The 12701-nt window shown below is 38.8% G+C and overlaps 1 pseudogene; it reads left to right on the plus strand.

Moving 5' to 3' along the window:
* Positions 1–363: 363 nt before the first annotated feature.
* Positions 364–11251, plus strand: LOC140536263 (protein disulfide-isomerase A2-like; annotated as a pseudogene).
* The last annotated feature ends 1450 nt before the right edge of the window (positions 11252–12701 follow it).

Here is a 12701-nt window from a genome sequence, read left to right on the forward strand (position 1 = left end):
AGCAGCAATAAACATTAAAGCGCTCATCGCGTAGTAATATAAAGTTTGCAACATGCAATTCCAAGCGTTATCTGAGCCTTCCATGACCGGCAGGAAGAAAGACAATACTCATTGGAGGCTACCTGACTGTTACAGTTCTTTTTTGGTTGTGAAATGTTCATATGCGAAGTTTAGCGCCTTAGTGAGATCAGTGAAGACTTTCTCAGTGCCCTTGTATGTAACTCGCAGCTTGGCTGGGTAAAGCAAGCCAAACTCCCGGTTTGTCGCTCAGCAGTTGGTGGAAAGTCTCAAAAACTCTGGATGATCTGATTGTTGAAGTGTAGATTCCTCTAAGACGTGACCTTGCACATACACATGGTCGTAATGGACCCGAAAAATGTGCGGGGCGCAGGGCTTGTTAAGCTCGGTCAAGAAGTGGTGAGCAACTCAGCTACAAAGTCCCTCATATTTTGTTCATGATCCAGCTGTCTTGTACTCCTGTAGATTTTGTCTCTTTGAGCGACCTTCCAGGTCAAGGCATTTCCCAGAAAGTCTGCTACTTCGGCAGCCAAACTTGACTTAAGTCTGAAGGGTAGGAATAGTGTTGGAATTTGCAGCTGCTCTATGTGTTCTAATGCTATGTTCATCTGTAGCTGCACGGTGTTTTGGCAATTCTGTGTTTAAGTGTGTAAATAAAAAGATCAGAATCAAACCAGACACACACACACACTTAGTCATCATCTGGTCATCAGTGGGGAGGATATTAGGTGATAAATGATCTTTTCCTTTATTATGTCTGTTATACTGCCTGTGTACTATTTTGCTCTAATTTTTTGTTCAGTTATCTATTTAAGTTAAAAGACATTTTGCATTTGCTGAAGACCCCCACAGTATATCAAATTCCTAATTATAAATCAGTCAGAGCCCTGAGTACTTTGGCTGATGCAAACGTTCGACTTCTGCTGTCATGCACCATTCAGTGAATAAACTGTGTTAATGGTGTTGGGCAAGGGGATTCGGAACCGAACATTCAGTCTGGCGTTACCGGACTGGACCAGCGACAGCGACTACTGGATCAGTAGCCTCCACCGTCTCATATATTATGACGGTTAAAAACGGGTCGGAACGACGTCAAATGGTTTGACACACCATCCACCGGCAGATTATGGTGAAACTTAAACGGTTTGCGCGAGTAAGATGCGCTAAAGGCTTAGTTATGAACGAATTCCAAAGATATACATGTAGAGACTTTACTTGAGGGGATGCTGAGCACAGCCGGAGTTTGGTTCAGAGGACATCAAAACAAATTCGTTTTATTATGCATCATTAAAATAAGTTTTCCGTCAGTTTATCGTTTAGAGTGTGAGCTTTGAAAGGCAGGCTGTTGTTTTTATAGGGTTAGAAACGCGTCGTCCAGTTTGCTACAGAAAATGACGTAATTTGCGATGTTCCGAACCGCCGTCTTCAGGTGTGGTCTGACCAAACAGAAACCCCGTTAGTCCTGACTCCGCTTGAGTAACATAATATTCTAAACGTTTTGACTATTCTTTGTTAATGTTCAGTTCCACGGGTCTAGTCAGTGTCTCTAACGTAAAACCGAATCTCAGGTATTTTTTTTAATACTTAAAGGACTCAAAACCCGAAACAAAACCAAATTTCCACTTCCTTATTTTGACCTTCCACTAGGGATTTTCTAATTCGTATAACAGGTGGAGGGATAACGAAGGAGAAGAAGGGATAAAGATGAAATGTTTTGAAGGTACAGTTCAGCGTATTTGCTGTGTGAACAAAAAAAAGGAATTTGCACCGCAACAAGAAGGATACAGGTATGTAAGCCATGCCTCGCCAAAAAGAGATTTCAGAGGATCTGCAATCAAAAATGGTTGATTTACATAAAGCTGGAAAGGGTTACAAAGTGATATCAAAGACGTTAGAAATTCACCAGTCTACAGAGAGGCAAACAATCTACAAATAGAGACAATTTGGGACTGTGGCTACTCTCCCAAGAAGTGGGCGCCCAGTCAAAATAACACCAAGACCACAACAGAGACTCATCAGTGTGGTAAAGAAAAAACCCAGAGTGACAGCCAGAGATTTGAAGGCATTATTGGTGGCACAGGCTAACATTTGTGTTTGTGAGTCTACAGGGTGAGGCTGAAACTTGTAACGGTGGTTTTACGTGTATTGTACTACTGCGCATGTGCGCCAGAGTTGTGCCTCTCTATGAAGACGGTGAGCTAGCTGTAGCATGGCCTCCGGTCTGATGTACCTACTCTAAGCTATCTGGACAGTAATGGGGAGATGCGTTGGTGCTTATGTACTATTAAACCCGTCTTCTACCCCGCATGGAGTGTGTCCTGTGTGTGTGCCTCGAGGGAAGCCAGGATTAAGTGTATTTCCTCTGCTAGCTCCTCCACCACCCGCGTTTTCACCCATTACAAACTGTAAAAACTGTAGAGGTTGTGGGATGCAACGGAACAATGACCCAAAAGTTATTGCTGCCCGGGGGTCAACCAGCTATTAATTCCAAGGGTTCACTTACAGTGGTATGAAAAAGTTTGGGCACCCCTGATAATTTTGAAGATTTTCCATTATAAACCATTGGCTGTTTGGATCAGCAATTTCAATAAAATATATCATATAGCAGAGGAACACAGTGATATTTGAGAAGTGAAATGAAGTTTATTAGAAGTTTGCAATAATTATTTAAACGAAATTAGACATGTGCATAAATTTGGGCACCCCAACAAAAAAATTACATCAATATTTAGTAGGTCCTCTTTTTGCAGAAATAACAGCCTCTAAACGCTTCCTATAGCTTCCAATGAGAGTCTGGATTGAAGGTATTTTGGACCATTCTTCTTTACAAAATATTTCCAGTTCAGTCAGGTTTGATGGTTTATGAGCATGGACAGCACGCTTTAAATCACACCACAGATTTTCAGTAATATTCAGGTCTGGGGACTGAGATGGGCATTCCAGAACGTTGCACTTGTTCCTCTGCATGAATGTCTTAGTAGATTTAGAGCAGTGTTTAGGGTCGTTGTCTTGTTGAAGTATTCAGCCTCTGCGCAACTTCAACTTTGTCACTGATTCTTGATCATTGTTCTCAAGAATCTGCTGATATTGACTGGAATCCATGCGACCCTCCACATCCTTCTGTTCGTCAACTTAACCATTGAGTCCAACAATGCCCTGCTTGATGACTACAGAGCTGCCGCAGTCGAGTTTAAAGGGAAAGTGAGTTCTGGACAACCACAGATGAACACACTCAGACATTTATTTTCACGTGATTGCTTTGCCTCTCTGTTTATCTCTATTCCTGCACAAATGGCTCTGGACACTCCTGGTAAAAATTCCTGTTACTGGGAATAGTTAAATGAGTAGAAGGTGCACTGACTTCCAAAAGGCATACCATTAAGGGAAGGCCAGGTCATGCACATTTCAATGCTTTATAAAAGAAAACCCTGCAAACCTTCTGCCAACATGGGGCTACCAAGCACTTTGGCCATCAAAATAAGCTCTGGAGACCCAAGAACAGTTTCATAGAGAACTTTTGTGAGTTCTGTGGACTAATTAAGTTGACAACTGAGATTTTTGACTTCAATGAGCAAAGATATGTTTGAAGAAAAAGGGTTCCTAAAAAGAACACCTTTTCAACTGTTGAGCATGAGAGTAAATCAATCAGATTTGGGCCTTGTGTTGCAGCCAGTGGCACAGGAAGCATTTCACTGAAGGAGGGAAGAATGGATCCCAAATGGAGGGTGGTTTCACACTAGTGCTTTCTTCCGGATTGCTTTGAGAGTTCTGTAGGTTTTTAAAGCCAGGAACAGTCAAGAGCACCGATCTTTAGTCCTCTTTGACCAGGAGTGCCCAAACCATGAGACTGAAGAAAAAAAAGAACAAATCTGACTCAATTACATTAACATTTATGGCATTTAGCAGACGCTCTTATCCAGAGCGACTTACAAGCTTACTCGTATTACAGAGGAGGGCCAATGTAGTGTTAGGAGTCTTGCCCAAGGACACTTATTGGTGTAGCACAGCATAGTCACCCAGACCGGGAATCGAACCCCAGTCTCGCACATGGTGTGGTAGCTTAGTGGCAGGTAGTGGTGTTATCTGTTGTGCCACACCAACCAATTCATGATAGCAACAGCTCGAGGAGACTCCAAAATCAGTGGGTTGTGATTGAGCTTTTGGTGTAAAGGCCTAATTTATGATCTGGTTAATTGTTTTTATAAAGAAAAAGGTGCATGTTTATAATGTTCTCTTTCAGAACTGTAGTACATTGTGTACATACACTAAAGGTGCTTCACAAAATTCTTTCAGCTGTGCCATAGGAGAAGCATTTTTGTATTAGAGATGTGTAGGTGAAGAACCTTAAAAATGGACATTTAGATCTTTGTGTGGTTCTTCTATGAACCATTTGAAGCACCTGAATTTTAGGGCCTGTTTCATTATGTAGATGGCTTCCTTTCCATATCAGAAATGTTTAAACTGGGGCTTTCAAAAATCATCTCCAGATTGTTGGTCTGACTGGGGCTTGTATACAGGTTTGCAATGAGCAGTATGATTTCCATGTAGCAACAGATATTTAAGGGATTTTTCCTATATGAATGAATGAGTAACACCCAACCAACCACATGGGGTACCAAAGCAACTATCAATCAAACACCTGGCAACACCCTTGCAACCCTAAGTAGCACCTGATATAATATCAAACACGTAGCAACCACCTGTGACATTGTAATAAATGGGTTAAGGCAGGCTGCATGTGCAGGTCGGGAAACAGGCAGGCAGGTACAACACAGGTGAATCCATAATCCAGGTCATAGAACAAAGTAGAAGGTCAAAACCAAAAGTACCAACAAGGCACTGCAAACACACCAAAGACTGGTAGAGTAATAGTGACACCCCTAAAAACTGAGGCGCTTAAGGGGAATCCCAATCCATGAACAGTCATGAACAGCAACTGTGTGCTGGAGATGAGCCTCAGGTGAAGGGTGGAGTTTAGCCACCTGACCTGTGCATGAGCTCCCCACTGAGGCCAACAGAGAGAGACATTACAGATACCATTGCAACCACTTAACACAATAGCAACTACCTTGGATACCATAGCAACCACAAAGTAACACCATAGCAACCCACTTAGCAACACCACAGTAACGACCTAGGATACGCCTTGCAACACCATAGCAACCACCTTTCAAAAGGACATGCACTTTTATGATATTATATATATATATATATATATATATATATATATATATATATATATATTTATTTATTTATTTATTTATTTTTTTTTTTTACTTCAGCAATATTAAAGACATTGACACAGCTCCAGATGGTTCAGTTTGATCCGTGAGTGTGATCCGGGCTTATACTTATGTTATGATGATACAAATACAGTAGTAATACCCAAACCAAGCACATAGGGTACCACAGCAAACAAACACTCACCAACATGCTAGCGACCACCCAAGACACCACTGCAACCACTAAGCAGCTTAATAACACATAACTACTAAGCAACCACTTAACAACACCATTTTAACATTGTAGAATTCATATGGGATACCATAGAAACTGCCTAGCAGACAAAGCAATTCCATAGCAACAACCAAGCAACTAAGCATTTAAACATGTTTTTTTTTTTTTTTTTTTTTTTTAGCAGTTTAGAATGCCTTCTAGTATGTTTTTTGTATGTTGGTCGAGCTACCAAAAGTTTTTTTAGAGGTTTTCTTATAAAAATATAATATCAGTATCAGAAATACTAGATAATCAGGGTTTCAGTATCAGTATTGGCACCAGAAAAGAAAAGGTGGTATATTACCATCCTTGTAAGATATTGTGCTTTATGGAGGTCTGGAACGACAGTCTTGTTTCTCATATAGATTGGTTGTGTTTGTGAACATAGGTGCTGTTCATTACGATAGACATCAACAAAGAGGTTTCCCATGTGATGAAGTATTTTGGTATCTCTGCAAGTGACACTCCAGTTCTCCGACTTATCAACACTGACACGGTGAAGAAATATGCCATGAAGGAAGAAACCATCAACAAGGACACGCTGAGGACTTTCTGCCAGGGTGTGCTGGATGGCAAAATAAAGGTTATTTGTTTGTAATCATTAATTTGATATTTAGCTTTTGCAGTACTGATACTGCAGAAGGCTGAGCGCAGTAATAAGTTTCTATTATTGTGTGCTTCGGTCACTGACCAACCTCAGATGTTCCAGATGAGATTCTCAGGGTGGTTTGATAAAAAGACAAATACACTGCAAAACAGTGAATAAGCAGCAAACAATCACATTAAGTTAACTTCTGTCTGTTCAAGAAAAGCTAAAGTAGGGCTGTGTCCCAATAATTTACTACTTTACTTATTTTTACCTGATCGGATTCACATATTAGTCAGCTCTTAGTGATGCCTTGGGCAACAGATCAGGCAAGGAAGGCAGAAAGGAATTTCTAAGGAGGTTATAATCTTTCCATGTCTGTCTGTGTGTTTCTCATACTGTATTGTTTTTATTACTGTAAGCAAATTTAGTACTAATCTGACAACCAGTAAGTTTATGAATGAGTCTTAATTTGGTTCTTGATCCTCAACTGTCTTTACACAGCCTCATATGATGAGCCAAGAGATTCCTGAAGAGTCCTGGTGGGAAAGAACTTCGAACAAGTCGCCTTTGACGAGACCAAGAACGTCTTTGTGGAATTCTGTAAGCAGAATATTCTGATCATTTCAGTCAAAACTAAAACATTTACATTTAAGGCATTTAGCAGACGCTCTTATCCAGAGCGACTTACAAGGTTACTCATATTACAGAGGTGGGCCAGTGTAGTGTTAGGAGTCTTGCCCAAGGACTCTTATTGGTGTAGCGCAGCACCCAGAACGGGAATTGAACCCCAGTCTCCCACATGGTGTGGTAGCTCACTGGCAGGTAGTGGTGTTATTTGTTGCGCCACACCAACCACTTAGACGGGTCACTGATCTTTGCTATTATCCCTATTATTTTGACATTTTCCAGATGCACCTTGGTGAGGTCACTGTAAAGAGCTGGCTCCTGTGTGGGAGAAGCTGGCAGAGAAATATAAGGACCATAAAGACATCATCATTGCCAACATGGATTCCACAGCAAATGAAGTGGAGGGGGTGACAGTGCAGGGTTTCCCCACCCTGAAGTTCTTTCCAGCAGGGACTGAAAGAAAGGTCAGCGATTTTTTTTCTTATCTGACCTCATCAATGCTTTTCATCATACTTTAGTATACTGCTTTTGGGGGACCATGGCATCATGCATCCCATATAATGGGTACAAATAACTCAGATTTCCTGAGATAATTTTCTCAGGATAATTATCTTGAGTTAATTCATTTGGGAAACAAATTCCAACGTTTTTCTGGGATTTTTTTTCCAGCTTTGCCCGGGTAATTTTCCAGGAGTTTTGGGGATAATTGTCCTAAGTTATTCAACCCCTGGTAAAACACATGAAATCACCACACTTAACACATATTCAGATCTTTTTTACTTCCTGACAAACAAGAAAATCTCAGATATTATAAAACAAGTTTTATTCCTTCTGGCTTACTTTTAAAAAATGTTATTAAAATATTGTGTGGACACAGACGTCTCTGTCTGTGACAGGACTGTAGGAAATTAGCTGAATGAGATGGGATTAACATATAGGAAACCACTAACCCCTAAACACTATAAAACAAGGTTACACTGGGCTAAAGAGAAGCAGACTGTTGATGATTGGATGAGAGCAATCTTTAGTGATGAATTGCCACTTTGCGTTGGCCAAAGACATGATCCTGGAACTTCTGTCTGGTACCGTCCAGATGAAACATTAAAAGATGACTGCTTGAAGATGACAGTTAAATAAACTCCTTTATAATATGGGGTCCCATTTAAGGTGATCAAGCAGGGACATAACAGATATTACCTCAACAGTCAATGCACAGGTGTTCACTGACATTTTGGAAACTTTTCTCATGCAATCAATAGAAAAAGGTCATGGGAAAGTTATCTGAGATCCTGGACATCCTAGTCGGTCCTATTATATATATAATGTGAGTGTGTGATTGTGTATATAAATATACATATGATTGTAAGGATGTACGTATGTATGGGTGCATTTGTACATAAAAGTGTACATAAGAAGTTCTGGTCACCAGAAGGTGGGAGGTTGTGGCCAATGGAGAGTGGCCTGGGGTTTATCCATCCTACAAAGATGATCCATTAGCCATTGTGTTGGAGTTGGAACCAACATGATGTAGAATATTGTTTTTTCATGATGTTTTTCAACACTTTCATGAAGTCCATTAAAGAATTCAAGCCTTCATAAAAGCCACAGGAGGCACAACAAAATCATGCATGATTCCATATTTTTCTGTAGTTCATCTTAAAAAAATTAATTAATTACAACAATTACAACAATTTTATTTGAATGTGTGTGTATATTTTACAAAGCCAGAATGCTCAGCTATTAAAACTGAAATGGTTTTGTCTTTCTCTTTTTTTTGCTCTAAAAACAACAACAATAACAACAATAACAATACTTTGGTTACAATATTTGTGTAGCCCCTGGGGTCCAGGAGATATGGAGTAAGTGGAGTACTGGTGCCATCTGAAGGACAGCACTTACATTCTCCCTGTGTACCTACAGAGAATTATCTACATTTTTTTTTCAAGATGATAAGCTAATTATTCAGAGACATAAACTAAAACTATACTAAACCCTAGTATATTTCCCATATGTTATTTCAATGGCTCCATACATTTATCACCATCATCTACAAATGAATATAATATAAAATTAATTTAAACTTTGCTTCCAGCACCTGATGTTTATGAACAATTCAGAAGTACATAGAGTGAGTGTGAATCCTGCAGCTGTAACAGACAGAGGGGTTAGTTGTTAGTTTCTTAAAACTGTAAACGGTAACAAAAACTAGTAATTCAGTAAAAGTGCTCCATATTAGCTTTATAACCTGGATTTGTACGAATATCTGCAGCTAAATCAATATGATCAGTCAAAAGAGGATGTGTGCAAAATTCCAAATTTATTTTTCACATCAAAGTGGAACAGCAATTATCAGCATTAATCACTTAATTAAGTTTATTTAAAATGATATATATGGGCTCACGCTGTTTACTTTGGTACGCTTAGTTCTAACACTGTGTTGAAAGTACCTCCAGCATGTGTGCTTGCTTTGAGTTGTTTACATGCTTCCGAATAATACACACGACTCAGTACGCAAACACACTTCACTTTAGGGTTCATCCTGAAAAATATCTGTCCTATCTTTTTACATTCTCACAGTAAGGTCTTCTGTGAATTCTGACTATATTTAGACATTTTCTCAAGATTCACACTATAGTAAGTAACTTTAAGCACAGATCCATTAGAACATCTTCTAAATAATTTGTATTTTTATCAAACAATTGTATCATTGTTCATTTGCTCTTCTACTTTCCTGGGGGGCTTTTTTTATTAATAATTTTACTCTGATACAGTAAATGTTACAATGAGCCCCTCCCACTGTTACAGTAAACCCAGTTCACTACTACTGAACTACTACAGTCTCTGTAGACTGCATCAATCCCACTGTGGATATACAGTACCAGTCAAAAGTTTGGACACACATTTTATTTTTTACTTTGTAAATGAATACTGATGTCAACCTGACTATGAAGGAACACACAAGGAATCGTGTAGTAGTAAAATATAATAAAATACTATACTAAAATACATTTAGGTGGGATATTATTTGGGGGTGCTGTTAACTTGCGGTTTCTGAGGCTGGTAACTCTTATGAACATATCCGGTGCAACAGAGGTAGCTCTTGGTCTTCCTTTCCTGGGCTGGTCCTGATGAGATTCAGTTTTACCATAAGTTTTAGAAAGTTTTCGGATTGACTGACCTTCTTTACTTAAAGTAATATTGTACTGTCACATGTATATACAATACATGTATTGTATTTGTCTTTACTTCGCTGAGTAGTTCTTGCCATAATATGGATTAGAACATTATTCAACCTACCCTTTTCCCAGCACAATTGATGGTCTCAAACACATTCAAATGATTAACTCTTGATCAGACACAGCTGTTAACTGAAAGCCATTCCAGGTGACTACCTCATAAAGCAGACTGAGAAAATGCAAGTGCAAAGCTGAGCAAGAGGTGCCATCTTTGAAGAATCTAAAATATAGTTTGGGTGACTTTAGTATTAATCTACAATGCATAACATTTTTAAATAATGAAAACACAAGGTGTATCCAAACATTTGACCGGTGCTATATAAAATATATTGTTTGAATGTTTTTGAAGAAATAAACTCTAATAAATGTATTTTCAACACTCTGATATCAGGTGGTGGATTACAATGGAAATAGAGATTTGGAAACTTTCTCCAAATTTCTGGATAACGGTGGGGTGTTGCCTGAAGGGGAGAAGGAGAAAGATGACGATGATGATGACGATGATGATGATAAAGATAAGGACAAAGATGAAGATGAGGACAAGGATCAGAAAGACAGTGAAGAAGATGAGGTCTGTAATAGAATATAAAAGTCATACATTCCATGATGCTGACAAGTCTGCCTCTATCTCTGATGTTAAAATGTCCAAACTAAGATGTAATGCTAAAAACAGCATTTTTTCTCATCTCCTTTTAATAAACTTCTGATTGTTCATTTATAGTCTCAAATTAGATCTTTAATAAAATAACAATAATAGCAGCCGTAACTGAGCAAATAAGACAAGTTAAACTGTTAATAAATCATTGGGATACCCATGCTAGCATAATTTTAAAACCTTCAGGAGTTGATCCTTGGAGTAGGAAAAGAACTTCTTACAGTTTTAATCTGAAATCTGAATATGCAAAATACAAATTATAATACACATGAATAGCTTTCTGGAACTACACTGAAATCCACTACACTAAACCCCATAAAACATCACTTTAATGCTGACTGAGGCTCATTACCCACTTCTGGTAGCCTTACTCTTCAGGCCTTCTTGGAAATATGTTTTTGAACTGGTTAAATTTGTGTGCTTGTTCACACTGGACGTAGTAAAATAGATCAGTGTGTAAAATCAGTGCTTTCTTTTGTATGAAAGATCGTCTTATACAGGCGTTCTCTGTTCTGTTAATTTTCCTCTTGATCACATGTTCTTTCTATTTTTTCTCTTTAGGACTCAAACGAATCGGCGGAAGATTCAGAGAAACCCAGCAATGAATCCAGCAGCAAAGATGAGCTATAAAAAACAAACCAGCTCAGGAATCAGTTGGATAAATGAAGAATGACTGACAACGGACTGAATATTTGAACACAGGTTCACACAGTGTGAATCGATTGACTCGGCACTGAACCATTTAAATGTCAGTCTATAGAGCAGAACCAAATAATTGACCATGGTCAGAACTGTTTTTATGTTTAAAACAAACATCTCCCAGTTCTTTCTACAGACCTCAATTCAAGTGAAGTCAAGACATCTACCAGGTCTTTCCTGAGGTGTGAAGAAAGACCTGAGATGTTATGATGTAAAGCAGGACAGACAGGGGAGTATTATGGTATATCCATACATTGGTCTCATTATCGTCTTAATATCTTTGAAGAGTTTATATAAAGCATTTCTAAACCCTGTTCAAACTGTTTTAACTGAATAAACTCTGGTTAATAATTCTGGTGATGACTTTTCACTTTTTGATAGCACACATACGTTACAAGTTACATCATTTCTTCATCCAGTGTTTTCATAAAAATAAATTACTGAACCTAGTGGTAAAAAAATTACTCAATTCCTGTTACACACAGAAGAATAAGTACTACCCAACTGTGAAGCAAGGGGGTGGTAGCATTATGTTGCGGGGGTGTTATTTTTCTTACGTGGAGTCACCGCCAGTCTATGGGTGTGTGTAATATTCTTTGGTGCCATCATGTCAGTTAATCCATTTTAGTTTCATTGGTTCACAGCAAAGAAAGGCTTCTTCTGCATTACTCTCCCATACAGCCTCTCCTTCTGCAAAGTGAGCTGAATAGCTGATCGATGCACAGTGACACCATCTGCAGCAAGATGATGCTGTAGGTCTTTGGAGCTGGTCTGTGGGTTGACTATGACTGTTCTCATCATCCTTCACCTCTGCCTATCTGAGATTTTTCTTAGCCTGCCACTTCGGGTCTTAACTAGAACTGTGCCTGTGGTCTTCCATTTCCTCACTATGTTCCTCCCAGTGGAAACTGACCGCTGAAATCTCTGAGAGAGCTTTTTATATCCTTCCCCTAAACCATGATGTTGAACAGTCTTTGATTTCAGGTCATTTGTGAGTTGTTTTGAGGCTCCCATGTTGCCACTCACTTCTCCAATATCACTGTGTTCATCTGCTATGATAAGTGAACTGAAATTTAACTGAAATTGCTGATCCGATCAGCCAATGATTTATAAAGGAAAATCATCAACATTATCAGGGGTGACCAACAACATGTACTCCTGACATATTGAAATATGAGAGATTAATGCTAATGTACTTGAACTTGTCTGTGCTTTAATATGTCAGCAGTGCTTCAGCTTCTATAAACATTTACAGAATGTAGAACTTACACATATTTAACTCTATATAAAACATCTCATATAAAACCCACAATCTCCAAAACACCAACTTCACACCTTCTCACCTTTCAGTGGAAAAGATTTTATTACCAATCAGAATCAA

The sequence above is a fragment of the Salminus brasiliensis genome, chromosome 15, assembly GCF_030463535.1.
Source record: "Salminus brasiliensis chromosome 15, fSalBra1.hap2, whole genome shotgun sequence".
In the NCBI taxonomy this organism is placed as follows: Eukaryota; Metazoa; Chordata; class Actinopteri; order Characiformes; family Bryconidae; genus Salminus; species Salminus brasiliensis.